Below are 24,111 nucleotides of genomic sequence, written 5' to 3' on the forward strand. Positions count from 1 at the left end.
AGCCCTGGCAGCAGGATAGTGGCGTCTTCTACGGCCCCTTCCACCTTGCACTTCCTGTTGGCCCTGCGCCGCTTGTGCCTGCGCTTGTACTCCCAAAGGTGGCTTCCCTGGAGGATGAATATGAACTCCTGGCCTTCTCCCCCTTCTGGCCCTCTCTTCCTCCTCAGAGGAGGTGCCTCCAGTGGAGAGCACAACTCCAATTCCCAGGGTAAGGGAAGGCTGCCTGAAAGCAGCAAGGCCCCAAGAATGATGTTTACTCCAGAGTCCTGACCTGAAGCTTGTTATTCCTGTACAAGCATCTCTGAAGAGATTTGAAGTTCTGTTCACACAGAAGTAAGTTTAAAAAGTAAATGTCTAACAAATACCACTTGCGAGCCCACTCACCCCTCTTATCCTGCCCGTGGATGAGGTTTTTAAAAATGTGGCCTACCCGCCTGCCCATTGCGCCCATGAGATGCTCTGAAAAATCTCAGTCTATTCATGCCTCAAGGGCCTTAAGTGGCCTGTTAATCAATAGCGAGTATGCGTCGGAGCTCATAGCATGTCCGCCCACTGAAATATCGCAATGGCGCGTAGTGATGTCGGGACGCATGCCCGATGTCACAGTGCGTCATTTTACAGTCGGTGCATTGGGCCCGCCCCTGCACGTCAGCGTCAAAATTCTGGCCATAAGATTCTTAGGTGGCTTGACAGGGTAGAAGCTGAAAGGCTGTTTGCTCTTGTGGGAGAGTCTAGGACCAGAGGGCATAATCTCAGAGTAAGGGGCCGCCCATTTAAAACTGAGACGAGGAATAATTTCTTCTCCCAGGGGGCAGTGAGTCTGTGGAATTCTTAACTGCAGAGGGCTATAGAGGCTGTGTTATTAAGTATATTCAAGACTGAGATAGACAGATTTTTAATCAGTAAGGGAATCAAGGGTTATGGGGAAAAGGCAGGAAAGTGGAGTTGAGGATGATCAGATCAGCCATGATCTCATTGAATGGCAGAGCAGACTCGATGGGCCAAATGGCCTACTTCTGCTCCTACATCTTATGGTCTTATGGCCTAGGTGAGACCACATCTGGAATAGTAGCCTTAACTTATGAGCTGCCCAATGTTGCGTTGGGGGGTACCCCAAAGCTGCTCTGGGGAATCCCCTTCGGAAGTTCACAGGTAAGGTTTGCATGGCAATTGCCCAGATGTGCAAACTTCCCCAAGCTTAAACTTTAAAACTAAAACTCATTCCTAACACGCAAAAATACAAATATAACTTACTTAAACTGTCTCTATTTCCTAACACCCCCCCAAATCCCATCCACTTACCTTAGACATTTACTTTCTCCTTGACCTGTCAAGGACCTTTAAATTTCACTGGACCTTGAAACTTTCCTGCTTTACAGCAGCTAGTGCCATAAAAAATGGGCATGGCCTCCTTCACTTTGACTCTCCTGCACTTTGATGCTGTGCCTCGGGGAGGTGCTGCACTACTTGGGTCTCACCAGGCATGAGTTGGAAGGTCGGGTGAGATAGGATTGAAGAAAAGTTGAGGTAAGTAATTGGGCACGGAGTGGCAATCTGACGCTGATTGCCACTCTGAGGAAGTTCAGGCCAACTGTATTCAGTTTTGGTCTGATTATTTAAGAAAGCATATAATTGTATTAGAAACAGTACAGAGACGGTTCACTCAACTCACTCCTGGGATGAAGGGCTTATCTTATGAAGAAAAGTTGTACAGGTTGGGCCTATACCCAATGGAGTTTAGAAGAATGAGAGGTGATCTTATTGAAACATATAAGATCCTGAGGTGATTTGATAGAGTAGATACTGGAAGGATGTTTCCAGTTGTGGGAGAGACTTATCAATGGACACAGTTTTAGAATAAGATGGAGATGAGGAGAATTTTTTTCTCTCAAAGGAATGTTAGTATGTGAAATTCTCTTCCCCAGAAAGCATTGGAGGCTGGGGAATTTATTCAAGGCAGAGTTAGACAGCTTTTTAATAGACAAGTAAATCAGGGGTTATTGGGGGGCAGACGGCAAAGTGAAGTTGAACATAACCAGATTAGCCATGATTATATTGAATGGTGGAGCAGGCTTGAAAGGCTGAATGGCCTACTCCTGCTCCTAAGTCCTATGTTCCTATGTTAACATTGATGCACTGACTGCCATCATTTTCAAAGGACTTCTGCTAGGTAGTCAAAAAACTTGCCCATTACATAAGTAGATTGCCTTTAAGATGCTTATCAGGGTTCCAAAACCCTGCACAGTTACGGGGTGTCAGATAAATACAATTAACTTTTGTACAAGTGCCATTGATGAGAAACATTTGGAGGTGACCTTGTCATGAACGGAACTGTGTTTAAGGAAAAATAACAGGAGACTCTGGAATGATATGTCCTCCAGAACAGTCTAACAATAACAATGCAACACTTGTTCACAGTGTTACCTATCATCAGCATATGCTGTGAGAGGGAAAAATATTTGGAACAACAGCCAGCGTTTTCATCTAGAGTAGCAGTTTGGTTAAAAAAAGATTTAAAATCACCAACTTGACCTATGAAATACCTTGAAAGTGACACAATGTAAGTTAAATTGGGTGATGTAGTGCCCTTTTTTTAGGTGCGATATGCCTATATAAAAGATTTGAAATTGGGGTCTGAGATCCACGCCCACAATTCCAAAATGAAATGCAAAGAATGCCTTCTTGGTAAAGGGGTGTGCACCACCTAACAACCACCAATAGTTTGCAGAGAAGTGAGATGAAGACGCAAATTAATGTGCAACATTGATAATGATGCCAATGTTGCCGTTTTCCCAAATCCGCACCCCAGCAAACCTTTCTGAACCTCGCACAGCTGAGCATGATAATAAATGGAATGAAAACATCCTATCAGCAGCACTATTTAAAGAGATCATGAGCTACTTAAAGATTAATTGCTGGATTACTTCCTCTGGCTACTCATGTCATTGTATGTGTTTTTGGACATTTGTTTTACTTGACTAAAGTTTAAGCAGTCCACAGAGAGGGGTCTGGCTGGTCCTGCAATATTTTTCCTTGGTTGTATAAGTATTGTGCTGAGAGTTGTTTCCATGCACAGGTGGCCTGATAGGGTCTGTCCTTGGCCTGCTGCATTGCTCCAGTGAAGCTCAACGCAAACTGGAGGAACAGCACCTCATCTTCCGACTAGGCACTTTACAGCCTTCCGGACTGAATATTGAGTTCAACAATTTTAGATCATGAACTCTCTCCTCCATCCCCACCCCCTCAACACCTCTTTGTCCTTTTGTCTATGACATCTTTTGGCTATCTCCACCTATCACTGGCCCTCTATCCAGCTCTACTTGTCCCACCTCCCCCCCTCCTTAAACCAGCTTATATTTCACCTCTCTTCTATTTTTACTTAGTTCTGTTGAAGTGTCATACAGACTCGAAACGTTAACTGTGTTCCTCTCCGCAGATGCTGCCAGACCTGCTGAGTATTTCCAGGTATTTTTATTTTTATTTTTGTTTTGGATTTCCAGCATCTGCAGTTTTTTGCTTTTAAATATATTGGCATGTTCTGAATGAATTACTGTTTACCTTTTTATTAAAATGTAAATAAGTGCAGCAGAAATCATTTACACAAGAATAAATAGTTACCTCTACTCCTTATCTGACAGGAAGCAACTTGTTGTCTGAAGTCATTAACATTGTTTAATACTTTAATGCAGGAGTTTGAAGCACTGAAGATCAATATGACAGAAAGTATTACACAGCAGGAATTTTATTTTATTCATTCTCAGGGTGTGGGCTTCACTGTCTGGGCCAGCATTTATTGCCCACCCCAATTGCCCTTGAGAAGGTGGTGGTGAGCTGCCTCCTTGAACTGCTGCATTCCATGTGGTGTAGGTACATTCGCAGTGTTGTTAAGAAGGGAGTTCCAGGCTTTTGACCCAGCGACAATGAAGGAACAGCAATATATTTCGAAGTCAGGATGGTGAGTGGCTTGGAGGGGAACTTCCATAAGCATGTTATTTTTCTTTGACATTGATACTGTAATATGGCCTTTGAACTAATCTATTGCAGAGATTAATTTTGTTTGTTAATATTTAGACTCATTGCTGTTCTGTTAGAACAGCTTATTAAATGTGCTGTTTAAAAAGCTGATATTGTGCCAGTAAGGCAGAATTTACAGCCTTTTCCCATAACCCCAAGTCCTGGCACTGGACAGGAGCAGCTTTCAACAATAGATAACATGTGGAAAACCCCAGCGCTGGAGAATGTTGGAAACTATGGACCCGAGGTCACCTTCCCCCTGCCATGTTGTGTCTTGCTCATTATATCCCAAACTGCTGTTTTAAATGGACTCTAATTTTCATTAGAATTAATCAATACAAATTGCTTCCAACATCCCCCCTAGGCACTCTGCTCCAGAGATTGATCAGTGTTAATATTCTTTATGCAATTCAATGGTTGAAATATAATTACAGCATTTATACACAAGATATAACTGTGATCAGTACTTCCTATTTGAATGTGTAACATATGACAAATAGTGCCAAAACATATACACAGTATCAGCAGCTCTCAAAACTTACAGTAATGAGCAAGGTTCATGAGCAATAAGGCACTACTTCCTACGAGTTCTATTTTGAAGACCAGGCTCATTCAAGGGAAGGATTTTTCCCACGTCGGGCAGGCTCGGTGGGAGCGGGCTGGGGCCATTGGAAAGCCAGCAACCGCCCACGATCGGGGCCGGACAGTGATTTCACACTGACGGGCCAATTAAGGCCCACGCAGCATGAAATGCATGCGGCAGCGCTGAGCTGCAGCTTGTGTGTGGGGGGTGGGAATGAGCACGAACTTCATGCATGCGTGCAGGTGCACGCTGAAAAAGCTCCCTGAGGCACAGAGCTGCCTCAGGGAGAAGGACATTTTTCAGAATAAAAAATAAATATCTTAAAAATGTTATAAAACTGTGTCCCCTCATGTGACTCTGTCACATAAGCAGGGACATGTCATTAATTTTAAAATTTTGATTTTATTTTTATTTGCTGTTGGAAACCTCATCCCGTCCATGGGTGAGGTTTCCTAAAAAATGCAAAGGCCGCTCGGCCTTTTCTCCTGCCCGCCAACTGTAAGATTGGATGGGCAGCGAAAAATTCTCTCAATTAACTTTTTAATGGCCTTGATAGTCTTTTAATTGTCGGCAGGTGTGCTGCCGACTCCCGCGCACACCCACCGACCAAAATGACGTTGGGACGCTCGCCCGATATCATCGCGTGTCATTTTACGCTCGGTCGGGTCGGGCGCGTGCCTGCCTACTGAGCTAAAAATTCTTCCCCAAGACTTCATGTAACTTCTTAAAGGTGTGCAGTGATGTTTTGTTTACAATTAGAACAGATTGTCAGAGCACATAATTATAAATTGAAGAAGCTCTAAGCCAAGCTCAGTTTAAGAAATCAATTCACACTTATCAACTAACTTGGATTCTTTTTCTGGAGGGCACTTCACCACTGAAAGTGCGTTAGGACAGGATTTCCACCCCGTGAACTGAGCCTGCCATGAAACCAACCCATTTACCTCGTTTGACAATAATCCTGGGAGGGTCTAGCTCAAAGTGATGACAACTGTTAGGGAGGAAGACAGAATGACATTGCTGTGGGACATGAAAGAGGTAAAGAGCCAGCTCTGGAAGGGATAGAAGTGTCCCAAGATTTTTAAAAGTAGTGGGACTAAAGACAATCCATGAGCCTCCACATTCCTCACAACAGGTTTTGGGGCAGCAGAGAGAAAGGTAGCCATGTGTCCCTCTTCCTCCAACTTGGAAAACAGCAAGATGCCCCAGTCAGTTTCACTGGCCCTGCCCTAGCTATCATTTAGATATAGTGGAAAGTCAAGGTCTTCGAAATAGAACTCATAGGAGGTAGTGCCTTATTGCACAACATTGTCTCTTACTGTGCAGGGTGCATGGGGTGGGGGTGGGGAAAGGAGGTGGAAGAGAAAATATTTTCTCATACCACAATACTGCTGGAATAGCAGCCAGGTCTGGCACCTAGTGCAACAAATACTGGACCAGTCACTGAGTTAGAGAGGGCAGAGGCTTGGTAAAGAAGGAGATCGAATAGTGAGATTGGAAGTAGAAGTGAAGAGATGGGGTGGATGGGCTAACTTTTCTTCTCACTTCAATGAAATACATCAAAGATACTCATCTCATTATGAAGTAATGAGGAAAATCATTGTAAATAAATTAACATCCTGCCCTCTCATTTGGAAAACCAATAAGAACCTGAATGTCTGCCCAGTTGCTCAGAGTTAGCATTCAGGCCTAGTTGGTGCCACACCCACAAATATTCTGCTAGACGTTCACTTTGGCCAATCAATCATTCTAAAAGTAGCTGAAGTGCCTTTGCATGAGCGGGGTTGTAGCACAATGTCAGTTTAAATAAAGGATATTATAATGTAATTTTTATAAAAAGCTAAAAATGCTTAATCTTCCAAAATAGAAGTTAATAGAAAACAAATAATCCCAGCAACAAATCTAAGCCTTTGGTTCACTAAAATTATATGTCAATAAATCTCCTTTTATTGTTCTCTATAATACGATATCCCCCAAAACAAAACGGCTATTCCTACTACTCAAGCTATATTTCTGTGTTTTAAATATTTTGGTTAGAAGATTAAATTTCCCAATTCTCAAAGGGAAGTCCGCAAATAGAAATTTTGATTATAACAAATAGAATAATAGTCACAATATCAGAATGGATGCTTGAATAGACTTTAACTTTACAAATTACTAGAGTGTTTATGTACTTCCTGGTTTTGGAGTTCTCGGCCGCACACCCTTCACTGTGGCTGAGATCTGACTGAAGCAGAGAAATCGAGCCAGAAATATCTCCACTCCTCACTCAATTGTCAAGAAATTACTGGGGTGATATTAATGTACACTTAAAGGCTGATCTCCATTCCTGACACTGTTTAGAAACAAGGGCCTAGAAATTCTTTCTGGCCTAAACATGGCTCAGGCCTACCCAATATTGGTCCTTGATCCTCATTAACATCAATTATTAGACTGGTGAGCTACAGACACCTGCAGAGCCATTCAGTAGTTCGGTGGTTAAGATTTCTGGACTTTCAGATTGTATTAGTCCTGTAGGTAAAAGGAGTGGAGGAAAGAAGCAGTTGCAGGGAAAGGTCAACCAAAGGAGATTTAATTTTGGCATTAGGATGTTGGTTGGTGGTGGTGGTGGTGGGTGCATGAGCAGGGGGGTGGTGGGGGGTGGTGGTGTGTAATCCTGGCCTGTCTGGCTTTCTGTCAGTTGGCAGGGGTGAGTTGTGGCCGGCACCAGCCTATGGTTTTAATGTGGACTTGGAGAAGCTAAAGGGAGGAGTGTGATGAAAAGTCACATTTGCCTGGATGGCTGAAGCTGAAATAACCCTTGTGAAGCTTGACACTGTCCAGAACATATCAGTTTGCTTGTTTGACTTCCCTACCATGAGAATCAATATCCAACCTCTCAAGTACCAGCGCACTGAAATTGCAATATAGGCAGTCACTTGGTAGGACAGAACTTGAGTATTGCTGTAAAGAAAGGCACGTTGCTGAAGCTTTTAGTTTTGCACTCATCAGGACAAATGCAAGAATGTCAAATTTCAAACAATCATAATTTATACTACAGGAGGAAAGAGTGCTAATTGGTTGGCGGATCAACTCTGATTCACCGAGGCATTGCCATGGAGAAAGCAAAGAGGAACTATAGGCCCTCCAAGCTACCAGGTAATTTAATAAAGGCACCAGGCTTGAACATATTCCTTTTGTTTGCAGAGAATGGGTCCCTGTATATGAATGTATGCCACTTCTAGCAAGCATAAATGAGCAATGTTAAGAGCTCCATTGATTATCTTAAAACACTTGTCCTTTGATCTGTATGGTATGTGGATACTGTGTGATTTCTTTTTTACCTGCTGCCTTCAAAACTTTCTTTGGTCTGGCACCTGCATGAATAATTTAAACTCCTTATGAAGACAACTGTAGACATCTTGTCTCTACCAAGAAACTCAGGAAGAGGTTACCCATTGCTTAGTGTTTTCACACTTCCACCTCTGACCTCTTGAAGTAAACATGGACAATCCTTTAAATGGTGTTAGGGGTCTTAGGAGTGTTTGCCAGTTACTCAAACTCAGGTTTCCCCCCACTTATCTTACATTTAAAAATTCAATTTCTCTAAACTAAGAGTTGTATTCTTAAAACATAGGAATCATAAAATTATGTATCCATAACACACCAAAAACATGGCTTAAAAACAGCAAACAATTCACAAATTCTTCACTGTTCATTTGAATTAGGGGCAAGCTTCCCTCAAGCCTTGACCTCTGCTCACCTCTCCACTTACCATTTTCCTGTACTGTTACAGAGTTAGTCAGCAGTGTAACCTTTGAGTTAGAAGGTTGTGGTTCTTATCCCCATTTCATCATTTGAGCGTGCAATCTAGGGAGACTCATGAGTGGTAGATGAGGAATTATGTTGCCCTTTCATTGAGATAAAACTATATGGATGGATGTAAAATATCCCATTACCCTTCTTTAAAAAAGAATAAGCAGTTCTCCTGACCACCATTTTCCCTTAACCAACAGCACCAAAACAGGTTAACTGTTCATTCATTGTTGTTTGTGGGATCTTGCTGTATTAAAATAGTTTGGTGAATTTGCCTGCAAAACAAAGGTAATTTATTAGCTGTGACAATCACATTTCTATTTGTTTGAAATTCCACCTCCACTGTGGCCATTGTCATTTTTGGCAGGTGACTAGTGCAGATAAAATATCAGCACAGAAGAGCTTCATTTTATTATAGTAAATTTAAGTGGAAGCATTGAAGGATATGGTTTTTAGTTAACCTTTTTTTAACGAGCCAAATTTGTGGTGTTACTGTTATAGTGCATAATCAATAAGTCTAACACCTTGGGTAATAATAAGTCACCTTAATATACTTCAGAAACAACCTTTCCTGCTTTGAAAATAAATCATTTCAAATCCTTAGCATTGTTAAGGGTGATGATGAATTTTCTATTTAAGTAGTTATCTTGTAGCAATGGTGCCAGTTTTATTATTGTCATAAATTATTCAATAAAAGTTTAAAAAAGACTTGCATTTACATAGAGCTTTTCACAACCTCAGAATTATCAGCAGCTATAATGAATTAAACGAGAATGTTGTTGAACGTCATTTACAGCCAATGAAGGTTTTTTTGGCAAATCACTTCTGCAAACAGAGCTTTTGAGGTGTCGTCGCTACTGTAATATTGTGAAACATGACAGCCAATTTGAGCACAGTAAGGTGCCAGAAATAGTTTTAGTGATGTTGGTTGAGGGATAAACATTGACCAGATCTTCCTGCTCGTCTTCAATATAGTCCCACAGAATCTTTCAGCTAACAGGACAGACAGGATCTCATCTTAATATGTAATCCAAAGATGGCAGTGCAGCACTCCTTCAGTGCTGGATTATGTGTTCAAGTCTCTGGAATGGAATTTGAACCCATAAACTTCTGACTCAGAGATGAGAGAGCTACCACTTAGCCACAGTGGGCACTTCCTAATTCATGTTCCTAGCTTTCAGATCCCGTTTAAGGATCATGGGGTAGCCATTCTGAGGTCAATTTTAAGCTCCCTCACCCAACGAGGATGATGTTTGAGAGGGTTTAAGATCCAGATTGAATACACTTACCAGCTTGAGATATCACTGTTCCCATCCAGTGACAAATCAACCTTCCAGATTTCAAAGTAGGATGAGGCTTTTGCTGCAGGAAAGTAAGGGCCTAATTTAACTGTAAAGGTTGTGATTTCTACCATCATCAGATTTGCAATCTGATGTTTACAACTCTTGTAGGGGCATGCCACTGTCAAACCCACCAGAGAAACCTGGCGGGATGCAGCAAAATAGCCTCAGGACATTGCTGCAGGAGTTCCTCAGGGTAGTGTCCTAGGCCCAACCATCTTCAGTTGCTTCATCAATCGCCTACGTCCATTATAAGGTGAGAAGTGTGGTTCTTCGCTGATGATTGCACAGTGTTCAGTACCATTTGTAACTCCTCAGATACTGAAATAGTCCATGACTGCATGCAGGAAGACCTGGATAACATTCAGACTTGGGCTGACAAGTGGCAAGTAACATTTGCACCACACAAACGTCAGGCAATGACCATCTCCAACAAGAGAAAATATAACCATCTCCCCTTGACATTCACAACTGGCCCTCATCCCTCTCTTCGCAACCTGTCTGATTGGCTCTGGTGAGCCTGAACTGACTTACCTGCACCTTAAGTCCTCCTCCATGGCATCTGGTCCAGGACAGGCTGCAGTCCCAGCAGTGGCCAGTGCTTCTAGTGACGCTGCTGGAACTGAAGAGCTGTTAGCCCTCTGATTGGCTGTCAGCTCTTGGGGCAGGACCTTCTACCTTAGAGGGGCGGAAGCCACAATTGCAGGAAATTAACTGCCTGATCAATGTAAAATTCAGTTGGGGGTTTCATGATCGGCGGAGGCGGGGTTTCACCTGACTTTCCAGGTGGTGGATGGGCCACTGCCAATATGTAAAATCCAGACCAATGTAAACTACTAGAATATTGATAATGCTTTTCGTAATATTATTCCATTTTTAATTTGTATTAACCCCATAATTTACATTATGGAGAACTGCAAATAAAGCTGATTATATTGCAAGTATCCACCTGAAGCCGTGACATATTTATATCATTGTTTGTTCTAAATAATAAAGGTTGATCCATTTAGAGTTTATAAGATAAACTTGAAAGAAAACTTCCATTAAATCTCGAAATTCGACAGTTTTATAAATTTCAGTTTAGAAAATTCATCCACCTATGATCCAAACATGGAGGGGTATCATTGTAAAGGAAAGCCGGGCCTCCATTAACAATGTTATAAAATCATTACTGTAACCTACAGTGGACTGGAAATTTTCAGTGCATTTTTGTCTGAGTTTTTATTTTACAATTTTTAGCATCACATCTCTTTATATTTTACTCTACTCAGTTTGAAATATATGACCATCAGTGTGAAGAATTGTGTAGGGATATTAATATATCGAGAGGACCCCTCTCTTCCTTTGGCACTCTGGCATCAGGACAAGTAAAGGAAGACACAAAAACAGAAAATGCTGGAAAAACTCAGCAGGTCTGACAGCATCTGTGGAGAGAAAAACAGAGTTAAAATTTCGAGTCAGAGCTAAGGAGAAGTCAAAATGTGATGAAATTCATACTGTTTAAGAAGGGTAGAGCGGGTGAAGCTGGATAGAAGGCCAGCAATAGGTGGGGACAAAGGAGAGATTGACAAAGATGTCATGAATAAAAGGACAAAGGGGTAGTAATGGTAGTGGTACTGACTAAAGGAGGTGCTGATGGTGGCATTAAGGTAAGAAAACAGAATGTGATAATAGCAGGACAAGGGTAAGCGCTCAGGAAAGAACAACATGAACAAGTGACAGATGGCCCTTGTGGGGGGTGGGGTGGGGGGAGGGGACCATGGTGGGAAAAAAGATCAAAAATAGGATAAAAGGTGGGGGTAAAACCTTGAATAAAAATAAAAAAATAAATAAAAATAAGTGGATAAAAATAAAAAAATAAAAATGAATATTGAAAAAAGGAGATAAAAAAGGGGTGAGGATGGAGGAGAGAGTTCATGGTCTGAAGTTGTTGAACTCAATGTTAAGTCCGGAAGGGTGTAAAGTGCGTAATCGGAAGATGAGGTGCTGTTCCTCCAGTTTGCGTTGGGCTTCACTGGAACATTGCAGCAGGCCAAGGACGGACATGTGGGTGTGACAGCAGGATGGTGTGTTGAAATGGCAAGCAACAGGAAGGTCTGGATCATGCTTGTGGACAGACCAAAGGTGTTCCGCAAAGCAGTCACCCAATCTGCATTTGGTCAGTCCAATGTAGAGGAGAACACATTGGGAGCAGCGAATGCAGTAGACCAAATTGAAGGAGGTGCAAGTGAAGTGCTGCTTCACCTGAAAGGAGTGTTTGGACTCTTGGACGGTGAGGAGGGAGGAGGTAAAGGGGCAGGTGTTGCACCTTCTGCGATTGCATTGGAAGGTGCCGTAGGAGGGGGATGAAGTGTAGGGGGTGATGGAGGAGTGGACCAGGGTGTCCTGGAGGGAATGGTTCCTATGGAATGCCGACAGGATGGATGAAAGGAAGATGTGTTTGGTGGTGGCATCATGCTAGAGTTGGTGGAAATGGCGGAGGATGATCCTTTGAATTCGGAGGCTGGTGGGGTGAAAAGTGAGGACAAGGGGAACCCTATCATGGTTTTGGGAGGGAGAGGGAGAGGAAGGTGTGAGGGCAGAGGCGCGGGAGATGGGTCGGACATGGTTGACGGCCCTGTCAACCACAGTGGGCGGGAAACCTTGGTTAAGGAAAAAGGAAGACATGTCAGAGGAACTGTTTTGGAAAGTGGCATCATCGGAACAGATGCGACGGAGGCGAAGGAACTGAGGGAGTGGGATGGAGTCCTTACAGGGAGCAGGATGTGAGGAGCTGTAGTTGAGGTAGCTGTGGGAGTCAGTGGGCTTGTAATGAATATTGGTGGACAGTATATCACTAGAAATTGAGACGGAGAGGTCAAGGAAGGGAAGGGAATTGCCGGAGATGGACCATGTGAAGGTGATGGAGGGATGGAAATCGGAACCGAAACAGTCATTGATGTACCGAAAAAAGGAGTTGTAGGAGGGGGCCTGATTAGGACTGGAACAAGGATTGTTCCACATACCCCATAAAGAAACAGGCATAACCGGGGCCCATTTGGGAACCCATGGCTGCACCTTTTGTTGGGAGGAAGTGAGACAAGTTTAAGGAGAAATTGTTCAGTGAGAGAACAAGTTCAGCCAGGCGGTGAGTGGAATTGGATGGGGATTGTTTGGGCCCCTGTTCAAGGAAGAAGAGGAGAGCCCTTAGACCATCCTGGTGGGGGATGGAGGTGTAGAGGGATTGGACGTCCATGGTGAAGCGGAGGCGGTTAGGACCAGGGAACTGGAAATTCCCTGATTCGCGGATGTCGTGGATGGGAAGAGACTGGACAAGGGGAGTGGGAATGGAGTCAAGATAGGAAGAAATGAGTTCTGTGGAGCAGGAACAGGCTGACATGATCGGTCTACCGGAACAGTCCTGTATGTGGATTTTGGAGAGGAGGTAGAAGTGGGCTGTCCGAGGCTGGGAGACTATGAGGTTGGAAGCTGTGGAGGAAAGATTTCCACAGGAGATGAGGTCAGTGACAATTCTGGAAGCAATGGCTTGATGTTCGGTGGTGGGATCATGGTCTGGGGGGAGGTAGGAGGAAGCGTCTGCGAATTGGTGCTCAGCCTCTGCGAGATAGAGGTCAGTATGCCAGACAACAATAGCACCACCCTTGACGGCAGGTTTGATAACAAAGTCAGGGTTGGACCTGAGAGAACAGAGTGTGGCAAGTTCAGAAGGAGACAGGTTAGAGTGGGTGAGAGGAGCAGAGAAATTGAGACGGCTGATGTCACGCCGACAGTTCTCAATCAAAAGATCGAGAGAAGGTAAGAGGCCAGAGAGAGGAGTCCAGGTGGAGGAAGAATACTGGAGATGGGTGAAAAGATCCGTGGAACGGGGGGAGGACTCCTGCCCAAAGAAGCGAGTACGGAGACAAAGGTGGGGGAATAAGAGTTCAGCATCGTGCTGAGCCCGAAATTCATTGAGGTGAGGGCGTAAGGGTATGAAATTAAGTCCTTTGCTGAGCACTGAACGTTCAGCATCAGAGAGGGGAAGGTCAGATGGTATGATGAACGTACGGCCGGGGCTGGGATTGGAAGACGGGATGGGATCAGTGGAATGGGGAGGGGTGGAGAGTCCTGGATGGGCATTGGTATCAATGAGTTGTTGAAGCTTGCGTTCCTTAATACCTGAAAGGAAGAGACAAAGTTTCTTGTTAAGGTGTCGGATGAGATGAAGAATAAAATGAAACTGGGGACAAGGACAGCTTTGAGATTGGGTGAGTCTGTACTGCTGGAGGGAGAGGTCGAGTGTGTTAATATAGCAGTGCATGACACTGAGAGTGTGGATCTCAGGATGCGGCGAGAACAGTGGGCTTGTAATGAATATTGCTGGACAGTCTATCACCAGAAATTGAGACAGAGAGGTCAAGGATAGGAAGGAAAGTGTCGGAGATGGACAATGTGAAGGTGATGGAGAAGTGGAAATTGGAACCAAAATTGATCAATTTTTCCAGGTCCAGATGAGCGCATGAAACGGCACCGAAACAATCATCAATGTACCAAAGAAAGGAGTTGTGGGAGGGGGCCTGAGTAGGACTGGAACAAGGAATGTTCCACATACCCCGTAAAGAAACAAGCACAACTGGTACCCATAACTACTCCTTTTATTTGGAGGAAGTGAGGCAAGTTTAAGGAGAAATTGTTCAGTGAGAGAACAAGTTCAGCCAGACGAAGGGGAGTGGTGGTGAATGGGGATTGTATGGGCCCCTGTTCAAGGAAGAAGAGGAGAGCCCTCAAACCATCCTGGTGGGGGATGGAGGTGTAGAGGGATTGGACGTCCATGGTGAAGAGGAGGTGGTTGGGGCCAGGGAACTGGAAATTGTTGATAAGACGTAGGGCATCAGAAGAATCGCGGATGTCGGTGGGAAGAGACTGGACAAGGGAAGAGAGAACAGAGTCAAGATAGGAAGAAATGAGTTCCGTGGAGCAGGAACAGGCTGACACGATTGGTCTACTGGGACAGTCCTTCTGTGAATTTTGGGAAGCAGGCAGAAGCTGGCTGTCAAAATTGGGAGGCTATGAGGTTGGAAGCTGTGGAGGGAAGGTCTCCAGAGGAGATGAAGTCAATGACAGTCCTGGAAACAATGGCCTGATGTTCGGTTCCAGGAGGAGGTAGGAGGAAGTGTCAGGACTAGCGCTCAGCCTCTGCGAGGTAGAGGTCAGTACACCAGACAACAACAGCACCACCCTTGTCGGCAGGTTTGATAAGAAAGTCAGGATTGGCCCTGAGAGAATGGAATGCAGCAAGTTCAGAAGGAGACAAATTAGAGTGGGTGAGAGGAGCAGAGAAATTGAGACGGCTGATGTCATGCCAACAGTTCTCAATGAAAAGATCTGTTCATGACATCTTTGTCAATCTCTCCTTTGTCCCCACCTATTGCTGGCCTTCTATCCAGCTTCACCTGCTCCACCCCCCTTAAACGGTATAAATTTATCACATTTTGACTTCTCTTTAGTTCTGAAGAAGAGTCATACAGACTCGAAATGTTAACTCTGTTTTTCTCTCGACAGATGCTGTTAGACCTGCTGAGTTTTTCCAGCATTTTCTGTTTTTGTTTGAGATTTCCAGCATCCACAGTATTTTGCTTTTATCCAAGTAAAGGAAGACACAATTAAAAGGCTGGACAATTCAAATTCTCATGGAGAATGTCACATTCAAACTTTTCATTAGAAACAGTTAGATTGAGGTGAGTTAAGTGACTGGTACTTGGTATCTGTGCAGAAAGCAATTACACTGTGAAACGAAAGAGTGTTAAGAGAAGTCTAAAAGATTTGGTTCTGAGCTGAGAACTTATTGCTTTTGTCAGATCTTTTTAAGTACCTGAGGCTGTCAAGGCTTAAGCGCTGTTTTCTGTATCTGGCACTACAAACTTTTCCCTATTACCAAATATTCTAGACCTGCACTCATCAAACTAGAAGATACGAAACCTATGCATTTTCCATCATCATATCAGTCTTCTCATAACATTGACTTTATTTTAAATACCTTGTCAAACACTTCTACAGCAGAAATCAGGAACAATTTTATTGATGAGTCTGTGAAATTGCTTCGTCCCACTTAAACTGTTTTCTTAAAAATAGAAACCCTGATTTTTCTTGTGATGAATTACATTGTTCCCAGGTATAATGAAGTATTGATTTATGTCAGTTTTGGATTACAGCAAAGTAGGCCAACAAAAAGGCCTGTCGCTTGGACTCAGTCCCAAGACCAATTAATAACAAAACATAACTTTCTTATTTGATTTCAGAGACTCCCATAAACACCCCAGCCTCTATTTTACTTGTAGCCCAGGGGATTGTTACTGCTTTCAGATACTATTAGTGAAGAATTCATAGGAACCAGAAAGCCTGAGACAACTAAATCCCATAACTACCACTCAAATGGACAGTAAACCAAATTATGAATGTGCATTTTAACAATATTTTCACTTTATTGTTATGAGATAGCACACAGTTTAGAAATTTGAAAACTTCTTTTATTAGCTTAGGATCAAAATATGAAATAATGTTAAACAGACAACGTTAAGGGCACCCTACCTGAATGCACACAGCATTCGCAACAAAGTAGATGATTTGAAAGCACAAACAGAAATAAACGACTATGATTTAATTGCCATTACGTAGACGCGGCTACAGGTTGGCCAAGACTGGGAATTGAATATTCAAGGGGCGGAATCATCCCAGATTTACACTAAGTGCGGTAGCAGGCGGGTAAAACGTCGTTTTACCCACCGGCCGTAATGGCTGCTTTTTACGCCGCATTGCCCTAAACCCGCCATATTAATTATGTATTCCCGGGAAACAAGCCATTTCCATGGTGGGTGGGCTCTCATTCGCCCACTGCGCCATTACCTCGCCGCTTCAACATGCCGGGCACCATATTTAAAGTGCAGCCACGCGCACACCTCTCAGTGTTTCCAGCCCATGACTGCTGCAAAGAAAACAAGGCCCTGGAAGGCAAAAAGTCTCCAGTCCCCTGGTTCAATAACACGCCCCTTGAGCGCCTTTTGGACACAGTGGAGGCTCACCGTGATGTCTGCAACCCCCACTCTGGCCAGGCAGCAACCTCACTAATCTGGCTTTGGAGGCGGTGGCAACGGTTGTCAGAATCAACGCCTTTCAAAAGAGGACAGCCACCTGGTGTTGCAAGAGGATGAATGATCTCCTCCGTTCTGCCAGGGTAACTCACTCTTCTCATCACTCTCAAGTCACACACTCACAAACCCATCACACATCCACAGGGCCCTCCCTCATTACCAGTGCAAGGGTCATCACCATTCACTCTCTCACACACCTTCATTGTCCTCATCCCATCCATGGGACCACTCACCACCCACAAATGCCATGATCATCTGGCCTGACACTCTCTCCATCTCTATTCGTGAAAGACAAGCTGGCACACAACAAGATCGCAGACCGGTGGAGGAATGCCTGAAATCAAGGCCCTCGTGCACTTTGAAAACATAGGCATCCAGCTGACTGGCGATGATTGGGACCATTCCTGTGCTGACAGTGAGGTCGGCGGTGCTCTACCAAGTGAGGATCCAGCAATGCAACATACATCAGACAACCATGCTGTGAGTGATGTGTACTGTTGCACAGGTTATTGCCATGCACTAATTATCTCCCCTTGCTTCCGCAGGCACATCTGGGAAACAACCAATGGAGTCTATGACCCAGGGCCTCCAATCAAGCCCTGAAGAAATCTCTGAAGAGGAATCTGGAGGCACCCTCCTTGAAGTCCCGTCACAGCGCTCATCCACACCCTCCACCAGCGCAGACACACACACATCGGTGGGACCCAGCTTTAGAATAGCCTCGGGATCATAATCTGGTGAACACATCACACTGTCTGATCCACAGCAGGTGGCAGCAGGGACTTCCCAGGTGTTTGACACTCAGAGGACTGCTGGAGGCCAGAAATTTGCTGAGTCCAAATCAGATGACGAGCCTCTGGACTCGGTCATATCACAGTTGCTGGAGCTGCAAAGGCAAGCTCGGGAACATCAGGAAGGGATGTCTGCTGCACTCTTCAGATTGCAAGGCACGATGGAGGAGTCCGTCTGCCTTCAGTCTCAGGTGATAGCGCTGGCATGTCAACACACTGGGGTCAACACTGGCAGGATGGCAGCCGCCATGGAGACCTTGGTCCAGCACGTCACTCCTGCACTGCTGCGTGGGCTCTACTCCATCACTGATGACATAGTTGGCCTCCAACAGTGTGTATGTGAGAGGGATGCCAGGAAGTTCAATCTCACTTCAGCTACCCCTTCTTCACAAGGAGTCAGCCAGTGGTCCTTGGGCACCCATAGGGAGGAGAATCAGCAGGTGTATCGCCCGGGGCCATCCACCTAGGTGACTCTGGGAGTGTCTGGCCTACCCGAATCCCTTCTTCCTGTGACCTCAGCATCTTCAGCTCCACAGGCCGAGGAGGGTGACACTGCCACACAGCAGGACCCCAAAAGTGGGCTGGGGCCCTCCAGGTCTTGGCCCTCCAGAGGACGCCCGCCAAGGTCATCACAAACAGGGTGTAGCAGTCAGCAAGCTGCCTCCACCTCTGCTGTGGATGTCTGTGGAGCACCAAGACGCAGCAGCAGGGTTAGGAAAGTTAAGGAGAATTAACTTAATTGCACAGCCTGGTCATGGGTGTTAATCACTTGTACATAGTCAATAGAATCCTTTGAATGTCTCCCTGCCCATGGCTCCTCTTCCCTAAGCTTTGTGCAGCCTTCAGACCAAAGTGATGGTCTGGCCTCACACTCCCTGGACACTTTACTGATGCCTGCACCTTGTCATTGCTGCCAGAATGTTGTGGGTAGGTATCAAAGAGTTCCGCCATTCTTCCTGTGTGCTCTCAGCCTCATCCACGGGCAGGATAAAAAGGGTTAGCAGTAATGCCAGTGTGAGTAGTGAGGAGTTTGGTAGATAGTTTGTTGCTGGTGACTTTTGGTATATGGCAGCTTCTTCTCTGTTCAGGGCTTCATTGTTAGCATTTCCAGGCTTCATTTCAGGACTCCTTGGTGTCTCCAAAGACCCGGGAGAATTCAGACTGTGTGGACCCTTCCAGGTATCATACAGCCTTCTGTTACCCTGGTAATGGGGTTTGTGGTCTCCGCTGGAGGCGCCTCCTCCTCTGAGGAAGGGAGGGGCAAAAGGGAGAGGAGGCCAGGTGTCCCAATGCAGATTCCCGGGGAGTGACCTGTGGGAGGAGAGGCGCAGGCACAAGGGGCACAGGGCCAGCAGGCAGTCCAAGACAGAAGATGCCATTATCCTGCTGCCAGGTTTTACAGGTGGTGATGCAGCTACCTCAATATGTCCACGGTGCAATGCTGGAGGAGGGTCCTCTTCTCAAGGTAGACAGCGACCTCCATCTGTCAGATGATTGGGCCTGAGATCACCTCCGACTGTGTGGGTGGGCACCCAATGCCAGTGGCTCTGAAGGTCACTGTGGCCCTCAACTTCTATGCCTTGGATTCTTTCCAGGGGTCAGTGGGAGATCTGTGTGGAGTCTCCCAATCAGTTGTCCACAGTTGCATCAAGCTTGTGACAGAAGCTCTTTTCAGGCAGGTATTGACTTTCATTCATTTCTGTATAGACGAGGCCAGCCAGGCTGAGCGAGCTAGGGGCTTTGGTGGGGTTCCCCCACCTCTAGGGTGCAATCGACTACACACATGTGGCCATTAAGGCACCAGCAAGTCAACCGGCTGCCTTCGTTAATAGGAAGGGATTCCACTCCATGAACCTTCAGATAGTGTGTGATCATAGGATGCATATTCTGCAAGTCTGTGCAAGGTACCCTGGCAGCTCCCATGACGTGTACTCTGAGGCAGTCCCAGATGCTGAGGCTCTTCAGTGCTCCAGCCCGACTGGATGGATGGCTGCTGGGTGACAAGGGCTATCCACTGAAAAGGTGGCTTATGAAGCCTCTCCGCTACCCAAGAACAGAGGCAGAGCAGTGGCATAACAGGAGCCATGCCTCCACAAGGGCAGTGATAGAGAGGACCATAGGTCTTCTGAAGTCTCACTTTCGATGTCTGGATCATTCAGTACCCTACAATATTCCCCAGAGTGGGTGTACTGATCGTGGTCGGATGCTGCGCTCTCCACAATCTGGCACTGGCAAAGGGGGACCCACTGGAGGAAGAGGATGTTGACCCAGCTGCACAGGCCACAGATGATGAATCCAATAGTGAGCCAGAAGAGGAGCACAGTGAGGAGAATGCTGACTGGATGTCTGAAATGACCTTTTCCTCTGACCTGCTGACCCTGCTGTCCTGTTGGCCTTGATGACCTTTGCGGTCATCCTTTGGCCAGTGGAGCCTGTGCTTGCCCCGCCTGAGAGGGAGTGGCCAGTTCCATGGCTAGCATCCCTCTAGCTGCCACAGTCTCATCAGATGCCACAGTCACTGGAAGAGGGATGGAGGTGTTGCTGCCGTTATCCAGAGTGCCCTGAGAGGAGCCCCCAGAGATGACAGGCAGCTCGTGCCCTAACATGAGGTTGCTCTGGACCTCCCTGCTCACCATTGATGGATGGGCACCCAGCTGGGATACTGGGCAGCTCATCCATCTCCTGCATGGACATTGACCACCTGAGGTCATTGCCTGTGTGAGGGTTTGCAGGTCCGAGCGCAACCCCAGGAACCCCTGATTCTGTTCCTGGAGCTGCCTCTCCACGAGAGTCGCCACTCTCTCAATGGAGGAGGCAGTGTGCTCGGCAATGAGGGTCAACACAGCGCTAATGCTCAGCATGGACTCCGCCATAATGGAGGCCAATGGCATGAAGATCCTCATGGATCTCTGCCATGGATCGTCCAACTGTTCTCTGTGGAAGCTCAATTATTGAGCATGTTCAGGATAGGAATCAATAAATTTCTGAATACTAATGACATCAAGGGGTATGGGGTTAGTAAGGAAAAATGGCTTAGAGATAGATGATCAGCCATGATCTGTTTGAATGGCGATGCAGGCTTGACAGGGTGAATGGCCTACTCCTATTTTCTATGTTCCTGTTAATTAGTATAAAATGCTGCAAAACATATATTCAGTTCATAACAAATGAATTAGGTGGAAAGGAGTATGAGATGAATAAATGAAGAATGATTAAGTTGCCTTAAATTTAATTAAAAATTAGGAAATACTGTTTAGATATTATTGCAGTCTATTTAGCACAACACCTCTGAGATCTGATGAAAGCAATGTCTATAATTATAACTCATTAGACAAAATGTGGAATTATCACAGTGTGCTCCTGGAACCATGGCAGTTTGTTTATTTTCGTTGAATATTTAAGCTTAATAAATTTAAAGATGCAAGTACATGGGAATAGAACCTTTTATCCCCCTTGGCAATCTCACTCACTTGTAGACGCAACAAGGATATCCTGGTGTGGAAGTCTTTGAAAGTGGACTTTAAAAATATTGGCAGAGTGCAAAAAGGATGTTATGCTCAGAAAACCAGAAAGTGCAGCTTTCCCTGAACACAGGCTGTGTTTGAATTTTTTGCCAGGTTTCCCACCCTACAGCCAGCCTGATTGACATACTAACTATCTGTCTGCCTGGCAAGAAAGTCTACAGGGAAGGTTAGTGGTTGAGAGTGGCCAGGGAGAGGCATCACTAATTGCCCTTGAGAAGGTGGCGGTGAGCTGTCTTCTTCAATTGCTGTAGTCCATGTGGCGTAGGTACTTGCTCAGTGCTGTTAGAGAGGGAGTTCCATGATATTGACCCAGCCACTGTGAAGGAGCATCAATATAATTCCAAGTTTGGATGGTGTGTGACTTGGAGGGGAACTTGCAGGTGGTGGTGTTTCCACGTGCTTGCTGGCCTTGTTCTTCTAGGTGGTACGGATTGCGAGTTTGGAAGGTGTTGTTGAAGGAGCCTTGTCAAGTTTCTGCACTGCATCTTACACACTGTTGAGACCAGTGATGGAGAGATTTAAGGTTTAAGGTAGTGGATGGAGATCCAAACAAATGGGCTGCTTTGTCCTGGATGGTGGCGAGCTTCTTGAGTGTTGTTGGAGCTGCACTCATCCAGGCAAGCGGAGAGCATTCCATCACACTCCTGAGTTGTGCCTTGCAGATGGTTGAAAGGCTTTGGAGAGTTAGGAGGAGAGTCACACACCACAGAATGCCCAGCTTATGGCCTGCTCTTGAAACCAAGGCATCTATGTGGTTGGTCCAGTTAAATTTCTGGTCAATGGTGACCCCGCCACAAAATTGATGAAAGGGCATTCAGCAATGGTAATGCTTTGAATGTCAAAGGGAAGGGTTTAGATTGTCTCTTGTTGGAAATAGTCATTAGCTGGCACCAATGTGACATGAATATTAGTAGTCATTTATTAGCCCAACTCTGAATGTTGACCAGGTGTTGCTGCAGGTGGGCATGGACTGTTTCAGTATCCAAGGAGTTGTGAATGAACTGAACACTGTGCATTCATCAGTGAACATCCCTACTTCTGATCTTATGATGGGGCGAAGGTCATTAATTAAGCAGCTGAAGATGATTGGGCCTAGGACACTATCCTGAGGAACTCCTGCTGCGATGTCCTGGGACTGAGATAATCGGAGTCCAAAAATGGCAACCAACTTCATTAGTTGAGAGGAGTGGAGATATCACGGGGGGTGGTTGGTGACCGGAGAGATTGTGGTGGGGGTTGGTCCTTGGTCACGGTGGAGGTCGGTGGGGAGATCTGGGGGTTGGTGATTGTGGGTGAGGTTGGGGGCGTTGGTGAACACAAAAGGGTCAGTGATTACGGTGGAGAGGTTAGTGTTTGAGGAGTGACATCGGGGTTGGTGGTTGTCAGAGGGTTGGGATGGTGGGGTGGAAGAGGGAGTGGGTGGTTGATGATTGTAGCGGAATTGGAGAAGATCGATGATTGAGAGGGGGGCTGAGTTGATGATCGCGTTGGGGTCAGTGATTGTGGAGGGAAATCAGGGTGGATGGCGTCAAAGATTGTTGGGGAGGATCGGGATGTGGGTTGAAAATTGTGGAGTTGGTGGGTTGGATAGATTCTATGGGGTGGTGGGGGCGGTGTGCTTTAGAGGGCTAGTTTGTTGAGTATGGAGGAAATACTCCTTCTGGTGCACAAGCAGTACTGTAAAGGATCTTAAGGATCCAGCCCTTCTTGCCTACTTTTACATGTACAGATTCAAGGCATCCTGGGTTCATATTTGAAATTTTTAACCTTTCAGTTTCCCATCCAATCCAAGCCCTTAACTTCCTCATGAAAGGCAGATTGTCTATTCATATTTGCTAATTGCTCAGTTGAATCGATATTTCAACACAAATCTAAATTTAATGTTGCATCCACGGGTTTCCCAGGCCTCCTAAAACTTGCCCGTGAAAGCAAGATGAGAACACAATGACAATTGAGGGAGCTAAATCAAACTCAAGAAAATAGTGCAACGGATATTCAGTACTTCTAACTGCTTTTTTACCTATGAGTGGGAAAGATGTTTATCCTAGTACTTTTACTGAACATTTACTTTCTACACTTTGGAGGTTTTCTGAATGCATTAGGATAAGTGCCTTAGATTGAACCTCAGATGAAGAACAATATCACCAGCAACAGCGTGTTATGAGAAACCTGCAACTGGACATCAGGAAGGAGAACAGCAGAGAGGAGAGCAGCAGAGGATGCAGTTTGCAGGCAGCGCAATTTCCAACAAAGGGCCTACAGGGAGACACTGAATTTCCTTGAAATATCAGAACAGCAGTGCTTCAGGAGGCTCAGGTGGTTTCAGATATCTGCAGCCTCCTAAAAGACCCGCTGCCTGCTGAACCTGGTGGTTACGCACCACCAGTAACTATCAAAGACATTTTTCCCTCTGGATCCCATTCAACTATCACCCCCTGTGCTCGCTGAGCTAGATTGGCTCCCAGTAAAGCAACGTCTTAACTTAAAAATTTTCACCCTCATTTTCAAATTCTTCCATGGCCTTGCCCCAGCACTGCAATCTCCTCTAGCTCCACTATCCTCAGAAATATCTGTGCTCCTCTAATTCTGGCCTCTTGTTCATTCCCAATTATAATTGCCTCACCATTGTTGGCTGTGCCTTCAGTTGTCTAGATTCCAAGCTCTGGAATTCCCTTCCTATATCGTCTGCCTCTCTAACTTACTTTTCTCCTTTAAGACACTCTTAAAACCTACATCTCTGAATGAGCTTTTAGTCACCTTATACATCGCTATGTGAGTTGGTGTCATAGTTTGCTTATAATGCCGTGAAGTGTCTTGAGGTGTTTTATTACATTAAAGGTGCTATATAAATATAAGTTATTGTTGTTTGTAAATTGAGACACAACCCTTAACTGTCCTGAATTCAAATCCCTTCCTCTCTTGCTTCCTACTCTTAAT

This window comes from Cetorhinus maximus, chromosome 3, assembly GCF_964194155.1.
Source record: "Cetorhinus maximus chromosome 3, sCetMax3.hap1.1, whole genome shotgun sequence".
NCBI lineage: Eukaryota > Metazoa > Chordata > Chondrichthyes > Lamniformes > Cetorhinidae > Cetorhinus > Cetorhinus maximus.